This window comes from Ursus arctos, unplaced genomic scaffold, assembly GCF_023065955.2.
Source record: "Ursus arctos isolate Adak ecotype North America unplaced genomic scaffold, UrsArc2.0 scaffold_22, whole genome shotgun sequence".
NCBI lineage: Eukaryota > Metazoa > Chordata > Mammalia > Carnivora > Ursidae > Ursus > Ursus arctos.
In genome coordinates, this window is record NW_026622897.1 from 10,620,045 (window position 1) to 10,633,256 (window position 13,212).

Consider the following 13,212-nt stretch of genomic DNA (forward strand, 5'->3'; position numbering starts at 1 on the left):
TGGCTTTTTTCTTTTTCTCTACCCCTTTCTTCTCTCGCTTTCTTGTGGTTTGATGGCTTTCTTTAGTGATGCTTGGTTTCCTTTTTATTTTTTGCATAACTGTTACTGGTTTTTGAGTTGTGGTTACCATTAGGTTTATAGATGACATCTTGTGCATATAGCAGTCTATATTAGGATGATGGTCACTTATGTTTGAACCCGTTCTAAAAGCACTAAATTTTTACTCTCCCCCCACCATGTTTTAGGTATATGGTGTCATAACTTACATCCTTCTATTTTGTGAATCCAATGACTGATTTTTATAGATACACTTGGTTGTACTGCTTTTGTGTTTTCACCTCCATACTGGTTTTCCGAGTGATTAATCTACTACCTTTTGTGTTGCATACCTGTGGGTTTTTTTCCTTTCCTACTTTCCTTACTCCTGCTTATGGTATTCCTTTCCACTCAAAGAATCCCCTTTAATATTTCTTATAAGGCTGGTTTAGTAGTGATGAATTCCTTTAACTTTGTTAAAGGGGGAACCTTTTTATCTCTGCTTCTAGTCTGAATGATAGCCTTATTGGATGGCGTGTTCTTGCTTGTAGGTTTTTTCCTTTTAGTACTTTGTATCACGCCACTCCTTTCTGGCCTGCAAGGTTCTGCTGAAAGATCAGCGATAGCCTTATGGGTTTTCCCTTGCATGTAACTTTTCTTTTCTCCTGCTGCTTTTTTTTTTTTTTTTTAAGATTTTATTTATTTGAGAGAGAGAGAGACAGAGACAGAGATAGTGAGAGAGCACAAGTAGGGAGGAGAGGGAGAAGCAGGCTCCCTGCTCTGATGCCTGGCTCAATCCCAGGACCCTGGGATCATGACCTGAGCCAAAGGCAGATGCTTAACTGACTGAGCAGTCCAGGCACCCCTCTCTGGCTGCTTTTAAAATTCTCTATCACTACTTTTTGCCATTTTAATTACTATGTGTTGTGGTGTGGACCTCCTTGGGTTGATTTTGTCGGAGTCTCTCTGTGATTTCTGGATCTGGATGTCTGTTTCTCTTTCCAGTTTAGGGAAGTGTTGGGCTATTATTACTTTAAATAAATTTTTTGTATCCTTTTCTCTTTCTCCTTCTTCTTCTGGGATCCCTATAATGCAAATGTTATTACACATGATGGTGTTTCTGAGTTCCCTTAACCTATTCTCATTTTTTATTATTCTTTTTTCTTTTTCCTGTTCAGCTTACTTTCCATTACTCTGTCTTCCAGCTCACTGATCTGATCTGTTTCCTCTAGTCTACTATTTATTACCTCTAGTGTATTCTAAATTTCAGCTATTGAGTTCTTCATTTCTGGTTGGTTCTTTTTTCTATTTGTTATCTCTTTCTTGAAGGTCTCACTGAGATCCTCCACTCTTTTCTCAAGTCCAGTGGAGGTATCTTTATGACCATGACTTTAAATTCTCTACCGGGCATATTGCTTATCTCTGTTTCATTTAGCTGCTTGCTGTGATTTTGTCCCGTTCTTACGTTTGGGACATAGTTGCCATCTCCTCATTTTTTCTGTGTTTCTGAGTGTTAGGAAAGTCAGCAACATCTCCTGCTCTTGAAAGCAGCGGCCTGAAGAGGTTTTGTAGTGCCCTTCAGTGCAACGGCCCCTGTTCACTGGAACCTGGCACGTCCGTCCTGTCTCCTGTGTGTGTTGTGTGCACCTTACAGTTGTGGCTGAGCTGCATTTGCCTGTAGTCCAGGTATCTGCAATGGCTCTCTGCGTGTTTTGAGCAGGGTTTGGTCCCTGTGTTGCTAGTGGGCCAGTCTGGGGCTGCCTTGGGCTTGAGCTGCCAGAGCTGCAGTAGCACCAAACTGCAGTGTGCTGTTCCTGTGTCATCCTCCAGGAAGATTTTGTTGGTGGGTGGGGCCTGCAGTCAGACCAGATGTCTGCCCCCAGCCCACTGCTGGGTCCACGGCTGGAGAGGTGTGTATAGTTATCTTCCCCTCTCCCTGGGGCAGGCGTCACTTTGGTGTGGTGCTGGCTCCTTTTGGGGCTGCTTGCACCCTGCCGTGTTTGTCGCATTGCTTTGGATGGACTGCCAAGGGCACATTGCAGGGGATCGGTCCACAGGAGAACACAGGGACAGGGTGCATGGTGCCAACAAGGTGCAGGAGGGGATCTGCAGCTGCCTGGGAAAACTCCCACTGATGCTTGGTTGGAGGGGTGAATCCACAGAAGACCATGGGGGACAGGGCGTACTGTTAGCAAGCTAGGTGGAGAGTGTTCGAATTCTGCTGGTTCTGGCAGATGTCTCTGTATCTAGGCTGGGACTCAGGAGAGGGAAATTTCATCTGCCAGTTCTTTTGTTCTTGGAGAAGTTTCCCAAAGATCTCTAGCCCTTCAGCACACACTCTGAGATTAGTAAATCTCTCTCCTGTATCCTCCAGGCATTTTTCAAACTGCTGCTTCTATGCTATATCTTAAAAGGATTGTTTGTTGTGCTGTCTCTTTAAGGGCAGGGACTTAGTTTCCTATCACCCTCTGACTCTCCCAGAGCTGAGCCTGATGCTTTTTAAAGTTCCCGGTGTTAACCCCACTGATTGTAAGAACACACAAAGTTAGCCCTTCTGGTTTTTAAAGCTAAATGTTGTGAAGATTGATCTTCCCAGTGTAGTTCCCCAGGTCTGAGGCACCTGGTGTGTGGTCTGTTCCTCTCCGCTCTCCATGCCCATGGTGTCCTATTCTCCCATGGACAGTCCCATGGGTCAGTCTGGCTCCTGACTGTGTTTCCACCCTTCCTACCCTCGTTGATGTGGCCTCTTCTCTACAGTTGGCTGTGGAGAGTCTGTTCTGCTGTCTTTGGGCCATTTTCTGAGTTATTTATACTGCTGTGGGTATTATCTGGGTGTATCCACAGGACAAAGTGAGCCTAGGACCTTCCTCCCCTGCCATATTCCCTGGAAGTTTAAGAATAGTTTTTGTATTTTTTAAAATCTGGGAGGAAATCAAAAGAAGAATAAATTATATGAAATCTGAATTTCAGTGTCCTGCAGTTTTATCGGAACATAGCCATACTAATTCATTTCTATTTGTCTGTGGCTGCTTTCACCCTACAATGGCAGAGCAGTTATAACAGAGATGAATGGCCCCCAAAGTGTAAAACATTTACTCTCTAGCCCTTTACAGAAAATGGTGGATGACACATCATAATGATCACATGCTTATTCTCTTTCACCCTACTAGAGTATCAAGTAGGACGCTGTCAGCCACAAGGACCAGAAATTATGACCCAAACTTGTTTAAGGAATATGAACATTTATTATCACATGTAGACAGCCTCCAGGGATGGTATAGTCATTCTTCATGTCTGATTCTCCTGGCTTTGCATCCAATGTTGTTTGTCTTTGTTCTTAAATGTCCTCCCTGCCCAGCTTCTTTTGATTTTGATTTTCTTTGTCCCTAAAATAAAATTTCTCTGACAAGTAGAATTATTTGCAGAGATTGTTTTTTTTCTGGGGATTTTGTATATTTATGCTTCAGCAAATGTAGTTTAAGAACATGTTAATCTGGGGGCACCTGGGTGGCACAGCGGTTAAGCGTCTGCCTTCCACTCAGGGCGTGATCCCGGCGTTGTGGGATCGAGCCCCACATCAGGCTCCTCTGCTGGGAGCCTGCTTCTTCCTCTCCCACTCCCCCTGCTTGTGTTCCCTCTCTCACTGGCTGTCTCTATCTCTGTTGAATAAATAAAAATAAAATCTTTAAAAAAAAAAAAACATGTTAATCTGATTTCCAATTACATGACCATGTGGGTGGACACTCTTCGTGCCATATGGTCATGTCACAGGCATCAGTGACACACACACACACTGAGGTCTTTGAAAATGCCCTCATGGTAAGATATTGAATGTAACCATGGAAGTTTCCAAACCTTTCTGTGTCTCCCTGATGTTTTCTGTTTCGTGGCCGGGCTACTTAGGAACAGTCCTTGAGAAGTTTTTTAGGCACCAATGGCCCTGTGAATGAAAATGTCAATGCGGAGGGGCCTGTAGTGCTGGCCAAGTGTGATGATAATGGCTGCATTTTTGTCACCTGATATCCAGTCAGTTTCCCGAGGGATATAACCCTCATCTATCACGGAGTAGACCTGAAAGAGTGACAAAAGAATAGCTGTGTTTTTTCCACCCAATCTAAATGTGTCTGTCTGCGTCCAAAAGCAAAAGTTTGTTAAAAATTTCAGTTGCATGGGGCATCTGGGTGTCTCAGTCAGTCAGGTGTCTGTCTTCAGCTCAGGTCATGATCTCGGGGTCCTGGGGTCAGGCTCTGTGCTCAGCGGGGAGTCTGCTCCTCCCTTTGCCCCCCCCCAACTCCTGCTCTCTCTCTCAAGTAAATAAATAAAATCTCCAAAAGCTTCTAGTTCCATGAAGATCAAGAAAGTTCAGTGCTAATAAATTTTTTTTTAACTCGAAGGCAATGATTAATATTTTTAAAAAGAATATTTTATCATTTAAAATACTCTTCCATCTAGATTATTTTTGACTGGAACATCCTACACTTTAGGGTAGGTTATCTGTTCATATGTATGAAATATCAATCAAAATGTGAAGTTTTCACTGGAATTTTATAAAGAGAAACAATATTTCTTGTGAAAGAGGGAATAAAACATATTTTAACTTAAAAGGCTCAAATCTAGAAACTTGAATGAAGCTGAAAATAAAATAACCAAAACGAGAGAATAGAAATCTCATTGAAAGTACTTTAACATCAGCCTGGATTTCTGAAAGAATGTAAAATAACTACATACTTTTTACAAGTTCGGGTAAGTATTCGATCCACTGGTGCAGCGTCGTCTCCCAGGAGGTACATGAATTTTCCTTTCAAACAGCCGTTTGACTCAATTGTATTTAAGTGAATCTGGTTACAAATGTTGTAATCCACCTTCCTTCCCAAGTATCACCGCCAGGGGCAGGAACCTTCATTCTGACTTGGCACTTCTTTTTCGTTTTTTCACTCTCTAGTAACAGAGACGCTTGTGGGAAGTGATTTTATTGGTATAAGTTAAATATCTAACCTTCCTCTGTCTTTCCCTTTGTGGATCTCTTTCTGTCTTCCTCAGACTCCTGTCTCCTAATTCCTTCCCTTCCTCTTACTATTTTTTGATCACCAGCTTTGTTTTAGCCACTTCTACTCATTTGAGAGATTTTGAGTCATCTTGACTCCTCCTTGTTCATTTTCTCCCAAAGCTGGTTGTTGGTTTTGATGTTTTGTCATCTCTTTGTCATCATTGCTGATTCTGTGATGACTTAGGCCTTGTCTCTAACCTGAATATTAGCGGTCTAAAAGTTGGTGTCCTTGCACCAAAGTACTTACCTTTGTTCCATTAATGAAGCGGGAGTCTTATTTTTTTCTATGAATTTTTCTCCCACAGGAATATTTTTGTTAAAAACTAGCTTAAAAATATAATATGCCCACATTTTTAAAAGTCCAAACAGTAAAATACCTAGTTTGAATTGATATTTTAAAAATAGTATTTCACAAAAAGTAACATACAACAGACAACACTAATATTCTGATATTTTCCAGCAAGTTCCATTAGAATTACAGGCTCTGTTGGCACATGTCTGCCTTCCAAGGCATTGCAAGTAGCAACGTACCAAAAGTTTTGCTATGGCATAATGAAAATCATCAGATTTCTCAGCTGTCATGTTTCCTTTTCACTCACCATGCCCCGCCCCCCATCCCCACTGAGTTAATGCCTTGTATTTTTAAGGTTTGTTACATAGCATTTCTGTACTGATATGCCATATTAAACAGGAAACAAACAGTAGTGACTTAAAAATATAAATTTATTGGGGCGCCTGGGTAGCGCAGTCGTTAAGCGTCTGCCTTCGGCTCAGGGCGTGATCCCAGAGTTCTGGGATCGAGCCCCACATCGGGCTCCTCCGCTGGGAGCCTGCTTCTTCCTCTCCCACTCCCCTGCTGTGTTCCCTCTCTCGCTGGCTGTCTCTCTGTCACATAAATAAATAAAATCTTAAAAAACATATATAAATTTATTTATCCCTCACGTAACAGTCCTAAAGTGAGCAGGCCAGGGCCAATATGATGTTCCATGGTTTCAAGGGCTCCAGGTCCTTCTGACTTGTTCTGCCACTCTTTCTTTGGAGAAGGTATGATAATCTTAACTTTATTATTTTCTTATAGCTTTACTGAGGTATAAGTGACCTACAAATCACTGCCTGTATTTAATGTATGCAGTTGGGTGAATTTGAACATATGCTTATACCCACGATACCATCATCACAATCAAGGTGCTATTCTTTTCTTTTTTTTTTTTAAAGGTTTTATTTATTTGAGATAGAGCACACGAGCAGGAAGCAGGAAGGGGAGAGGCAGAGGGAGAGGGAGAAGCAGGCTCTCTGCTGAGCAGGGAGCCCGGCACAGGGCTCAATCCCAGGACCCTGGGACCATGACCCGAGCCAAAGGCAGGCGCTTAACCAACTGAGCCACCCAGGCGCCCCATGGTGCTACTCTTAACTATGACGTCAATCTCATAGTCTAACATGGCTCTTTCATCTCTCATTATATCTAGAGTTTAACCAGTAGGAAGGGGAGGGCATGTTGTTTTACTGTTAAGGCATGACCTAGATGTTTCCCATATCACTTCCACTCACAATCCTGGCTAAAATCTAGTTTTATGGTCACCACTAGCTGCAAGGAAGACTGTGGCCTTTAGTTGGGTGACCATGGGCCCAGCTAAAATAATGGTGTTTTATTACCAAAGAGGGAAGGGAGAATGGATACTAGGAGACCACGTCCAGACTCTGCTTTACTCTCTCTCCATGCTTAGCCCCCCATAGGCCTTGCAGTCCCTGGTTGTCTAGATCCATAGAATAGTCATAAGCCTGGTGGACAAAGTGGAAAAATAGTGATGGTGGAAGAATTGGAAAATTCTGAAATCAGAATTCTTTCAGGTAATCCTGGAATAGCTAAGTCCTGGTGATATGGTTTGCTAAAGAGAGTTTCCATAATCCTATAATTATATTAAAATCTCAGTGTGACATGGTTGGGCTTCTGTGAGGTTTGGTAGCATTGCACCCTGGATGACTGCATATCATAACCCTGGAAACTTAAGATCCATACACCCATCCTAATAATGTACTGGCATGCTTTGGTGAGAAGAGAGCCTTTAAGCTTATTATTGTGAACCATAGCTGGTACAATATTTATGTGTCGGGGTTTTCAATGCCAGGTGTCAAGCTAAGTGCTCTGAAAGCCTATATCAGATATATAACACATTTTCTTATGATTAGTATTAACGTTTACTTGACAGGAGGCTGATAAAAATATTAAGATTCCATTATATTTATTGGTTAGTTTAAAGATTATGGTAGAGAGACTAATGTCCCCCCAAAGATATCTGCATTCTAATCCCTGGGACCTGTGAATGTGTTACCTTCCCTGGCAAAAGGAACTTTCCAGATATGATTATAGGTATGGATTTTGGGATGGGAGATGATCCTGGGTAAGCCAGGTGGGACCAATCTAAATCTTATTTGTCCTCAAAAGTGGGAGAGGGAGGCAGAAGAGTGGGTCATAAGCATGTGATGTGGGGATCTGACCTATTGTGGCTTTGTGAAATGCAGGAAGGGGCTGTGAGGAACAAGGGCACGTCTAGAAGCTGGAGCATGCAGGGAAGCAGATCCTGCCCTAGAGCCTCCAGAAAACAATGCTGCCCTGTCAGCGCTCTATTTTAGCTCGGTGAGACAGGTGTTTGACTACTGACCTGCAGAATGCAAGAGGATATATTTTTATTGTTTTAAGCCACTTTGACATCATTTCAACATCAAGGTATCCCATCCAACATTTATATAAATAGAAGAAAAAAAGCCCCTTAGTTTATATCACTTAGTAACATTAAACATTTCTTTCTATAGATCATGCACATTTAAAAAACTTTTTAAAAAAATTTTAAAAAGATTTTATGTATTTATTTGAGATAGAAAGAGAGCAAAAGGAGGGCGGAGGGGCAGAGGGAGAAGCAAGTTCCCCGCTGAGCAGGGAGCCCAATGCAGGGCTTGATCCCAGGACCCTGGGATCATGACCTGAGCTGAAGGCAGACACTTAACAGACCGAGTCACCCAGGCGCCCCTAGATCATGCACATTTTGTTAAATTTGTGAACCAGCTTCTCAGAGCACAAAGTGGGTCATAGCACTCTCTTCCTTAGTTGATTTTTGTAGCTTTCGAAAGCTCACTGAATGAACCCTAAAATTGTCAGCATGGTACTCGAGAACCTCCATGAGTTAGTTCCTTCCTTTCTAGCCTCTTCCTTTCCTATGGTCCACTAACTACTCTCACTGCATTGGCCTATTGGACAAAGTTCATGGTGATTTGGCTTCTGAGTAGAGTTATTAGATAAAAAAAACACAGGCTACCAAATTAAATTTGATTTATTTCTAATAAGAAATAACTCAGTGCATTTTCCATGCAGTCTTTACCCTTTATCTCATGTAATATGCATACAATTAGAAATTACTCCAATTTAACTTATACTCTAGAGAATTATTTGCTAAACCTGGCAAGCCTACTCATGATCTTTATGAGTTTTCTCTTTCACCTCATTCTCTGTCTACGGATATCGTTCAGCACTAAGTCAAATATCAATTTTAACATAAGCCCTTGCCTTTTTACTTTCTTCATAGAATTGGTAGGTCGAATGTCTTTCGGATTGCAACCTTGCAGAACATTTATTTTTCTCCATTTGCCCGTAATTCCTCATATCTATTAGAACCTTAATAAACATTTGCAGAATACATGAGTAAGTATTAAGCAATAAATCATTAGTTGAAATAAATCTCAAAATGAATGTTATTGGTAAACTCAGCCTTTATAGAAAGTTATTTTAAACCCAAGTATAAACATTATTCTTTTATAAGTAACATGGCTTTGCATTTGCCACTAAAACACATTTAATAAAATGGAAACTCCATATAAAATTGCTAAGTGCATAAACTAAAGGTTAGGAAGTTATGCCAACAGAGAATTAGGATAACCAAACCAAAATGTTCCTACTCTGAAGCTGTGGGTAACCATCAAAGACATTTGCACAGTGCTCCAGACAGATCACCGACTCTAGGAGATGCACTACCATGTTTAAATATGAACGTAGGATACTAATACTTTCCCCGTTTGGATAAACAACTATAAAAATCTGTTATAAAAAGAGCCTGAAATAATTTCCTTGAGCTGATTTCTCTCTTTAAAATCCTAGGTGATTGACATCACAGACACCTGCCAGGAATTGTGCTCCTGGAAATCCATGATTACTAGGATTCGTATTGATAAACTTGCCCCTGCATAAGAATGTCTCTTGGAACACCCACGCCAAGCACCACCCACCACAGGACAGAGCAAACTTACTCTTATACGGGGGGATGTCCATGAGTTTAGGGGTGTCACCATTTCAACTCCCACATTGGATCTTCAAAAAAGAAGATAACAAATTAGCCTGCTGTCCGTCCGTACAATACAGGTAATAGAAGTCTTTGCTTGTGAGAAAAAAATAACATTTTCTACAACTGAAAATTGTTGGTGTGGATTTTGTATGTATTGGGCATTGTATATAGATTTGCATTTTGGAAAACTGTTTACCTTTCTGAGAGCACCTGAAGTCCAGGGCCACTCTGCTTATGTGCCACACGCAGTCGGCGTGTCCTGGGATTTTCAGTGCAAAATATTTATCTAATATGCAAGTTCTCTTCTTTCATTGTTTCCGCATCACTTATTCAAGTTCCTGTAATATTTTTCTTGCATTACTGTGAGCCTCTAATTAACCAAGCTGTCTCCATTTTATCCCGCCTCTATTCTTCTGTGTAACTGCCAGAACACCATTTCTAGTTGCAAATGCGACTGCATTCGTTACTATTTAAAATCCCAGTCACTTACTTAAGGACTTCAGGCTCCTTAGCATGTTATGCAGGCCTTTTTTCACAGGGTTCCTGCTGCTTTTTCTACGTTTCTTGCTATGCATACCTTCCGTTTTTCCTAGAAACTTGCTTTCCGACGATTGTAAACTATTTCAAGGAAGGTTGTGCATTTGCCCGATCCACTGCTATCTCCTTAATACCCTCGAAGAGGCTGGCGGAAAGTCATGTTGAGTCTGCTGCATGAATAAATGTACTCTGCGTTTCTTTCCTCCAGCTGATGAAACGCTACCTGACTCTTCCTGCTTCAGAGCTCTTATCCTCCTTTGACTCACTGTTTCAAACCCGTGTATGTGTATATGTAAAAGGGAATATAGGAGGAATGGGGATCCAGATGTTAGGTGTAACAAATATAAGTGGTACTTCATTCTCTGCTGTGGATGACTCTTCAGGTTGCATTCAGAAAAAGCAAGAGATCACATTTTCATCCTTACTGTGACTTTAAGCATAAGAATGGTTAGCGGGTAGGAAAAGCTTTGGTGAGATGCACCATCAGATCAAAAGGAAAGAACAGAAACCCAACTGAGCTTTTACTTATTTCAGAAGGGAGTCAGGGACTACAGATCAACACTTGGAAAACTTGGATAACTACATGAAATCTGGAATGCATGTCATTTTTCCATGTTTGCTATCCATACTTTACTTCCTCTTAGCATATTTTTTTGATAGCTTGAGGGACGAAGGAAGCATTCCATTCTGTCATCAAGCTTAGGGAAAATGAATCCTCAGGATCAAAATGGATAGCAGCAGATTGGAAAGGGAGAGGAAATGGACTGAGCTTCTGAAACTTACAGAAAGTTAGCAAAGGAGCAAAAGAATCTGCAGCTCTAGGTTGTCTCAGGGCTTGGCCCACAGCTTCTGGATTGGTGGTGGTACAGTCACCCTTTGCAAAATGGCTCACGAACAGACCTTGAGTGTTCATTCTAAGCAATGAAGTTTTCCAGCTTACTGGAGAACTGGTAGACCAAGGAGTGAGCATCTGTCTGTGAGCAAGGGAAGAAAGATATAGAATTGATGCAGCCATGACTGATGAAACATGCTTATACCCCAGTTCGTGGAGGCTTTTTAAGAATCACTACATCACATCTTGGTGAGTATGGACTCCTTCAACCTGAGCAGCACATGCTGCGGAGTGTCTGATGTTGAGATCAACTGAATATGACCAGTAGGAGTTGGCTTCTCAGAAAGATTATTCAGGATGCAGTGCGGACAGTGGGTTAGCGAGGGTAGGATTGTTGGGAGGGAAACTGACAGGTAATCTAGATGAGGTGATAATGATCTGAACTCAGCAGCACCAGTCATGGAAAGAAATGGATGAATGCAAAAGATATGTAAGAGGTGGAATCTACATAATAGGATATGGGGGATGAAGGCACGTGGATGTTCTTTATCAAAGAATCCTTTTTTGGTGTAACAATTTAAACACATATCAGAATACTTTTACGCTGAAGATATTTTGTAAACCTAGGTCTACAGTAATGACTGAATCTGAGGATACTGGTCATGGGAAAGCACAGGTACATATGATGCAGAGTGCTGCTTTGGGCAGCCCTCTGTTATTGAACATTTTGGTGAGAATGCCAACCTTAGCAGTGGGAGTCATAAAAAGGGTCTCACATACCACGTGTCTGACCAGACCTTGAGTAGAAGAGGCATCTGAAAAGTTCATATTCAATATTAATTGAGATGGGCAATGTAGCTCCACCCATGGAACTTCTCATATATATTATAAATCATATCAACTAAATAGTGTATAAAGATACTATGAAAGTATGTTTATGTGTGAAAAAGGCTTTATTCTTTGACAGATAAGAATTTCTCAATTCTGGGTGGTCATGTGAGTCAGGACCTCACAGGGTGTGTGCTGAGGTCTCACACAGCTCAGCACGTGAGTGAAGGGTCAGCCATATTCAGCAAAGACAGGAGTGGTGCTGTTAACAAATTTACCTTTGAAAATAACCCTGTCATGCCTCAGCTCCTTGCCCTCCAGAGAGCAGATACTCCTTCACTGGGGTGGATCATCAGGAGGAAAGAGACTTGGCCTTCCCAGAACAGAGTGACGCTGACAAGGTAGGTGCCGTTGTTGAAGTCTGTCACCTTTCCTGCAGTGCCTGCTTTTAGCGATGGGGAGGACATCCTGGCCCTCAGGAAATACCACCTACTTTCCTTCCTGCATCTCAAGGGGTCCCTCCCCTCCAGTAGGATGTCTAGCTGACCTCCCCCTGCAGTAGGGGTCTCGAGGATGGTGGCGGTCATGTGGGTGAAAGGTCTGGGTGGGGTCAGCTGGTTTCGTTTCGCCATGATTCTGATCTCCCCCTGCAGTAGGGGTCTCGAGGATGGTGGCGGTCATGTGGGTGAAAGGTCTGGGTGGGGTCAGCTGGTTTAGTCTCTCCATGATTCACTCTATTCTTTGCTCAGTATCTATTGGTGGCATTAATGGGCTCAGGGGTATTGTAGGGTATGAGGACTTCATGGGGGATTCCAGTGATGGAAGGAGATAGGGAAGTTTAGACCAGAGCAAAACTGCAATTACAAGGTATGTGACATAATGAAATGAACCAAGTCATTTCACTTATTATGAATTTGAATGTTTACCTATCGTCATATTATTTAAACTGACAATTTTGAATGACATGTAAACATTTTTTAAATTAAAAATTATTTTTAATTATAGTTGATATACAATATTATATCACTGTCAGGTATATAACAGTGATTTGTCCATTCTATACATTACAAAATGTTCACTGATTGGTGTAATCATGTGTTAACATATGAAGTTATTACAATATTATCGACCATCTTCCCAATGCTGTCCTTTTTTTCATCCCCATGAGTTATTTATAACTGGAAGATTGTACTTCTTAATCCCCTTTATCTGTTTCACTTATCCCTACTCTGCCCTCTCCTCAGGCAACAAATAGTTCGTTCATTTGTGTATTTCTTAGATTCAACATGTAAGTGAAATCATATGATATTTGTCTTTCTCTGTTTGGCTTAATTCATTTAGCATAATACCCTCTAGTTCCGTCCATGTTGATGGAAATGGCAAGATTTCACTCTTTCATGGCTAATAGTCTCTTTTGTATGTACATAATATGTTCTTTATCCATTCATCAGTCAGTGGACACAGGTGGCTCCCATATCTTGGGTCATGTAAATAATGCTTCAATAAACATAGGGGTGCATATATCTTTTTGAATTAGGGTTTTCATTTTCTAAAGGTAAATGCCCAGAACTGGAATTGCTGAATGGTATTTCTACCTTTCA

General features: G+C 41.4%; 1 pseudogene; it reads right to left on the reverse strand.

Moving 5' to 3' along the window:
* Window positions 1-2,278: 2,278 nt before the first annotated feature.
* On the reverse strand, window positions 2,279-12,543 carry LOC113260206 (NXPE family member 1-like; annotated as a pseudogene).
* Between the last annotated feature and the right edge of the window lie 669 nt (window positions 12,544-13,212).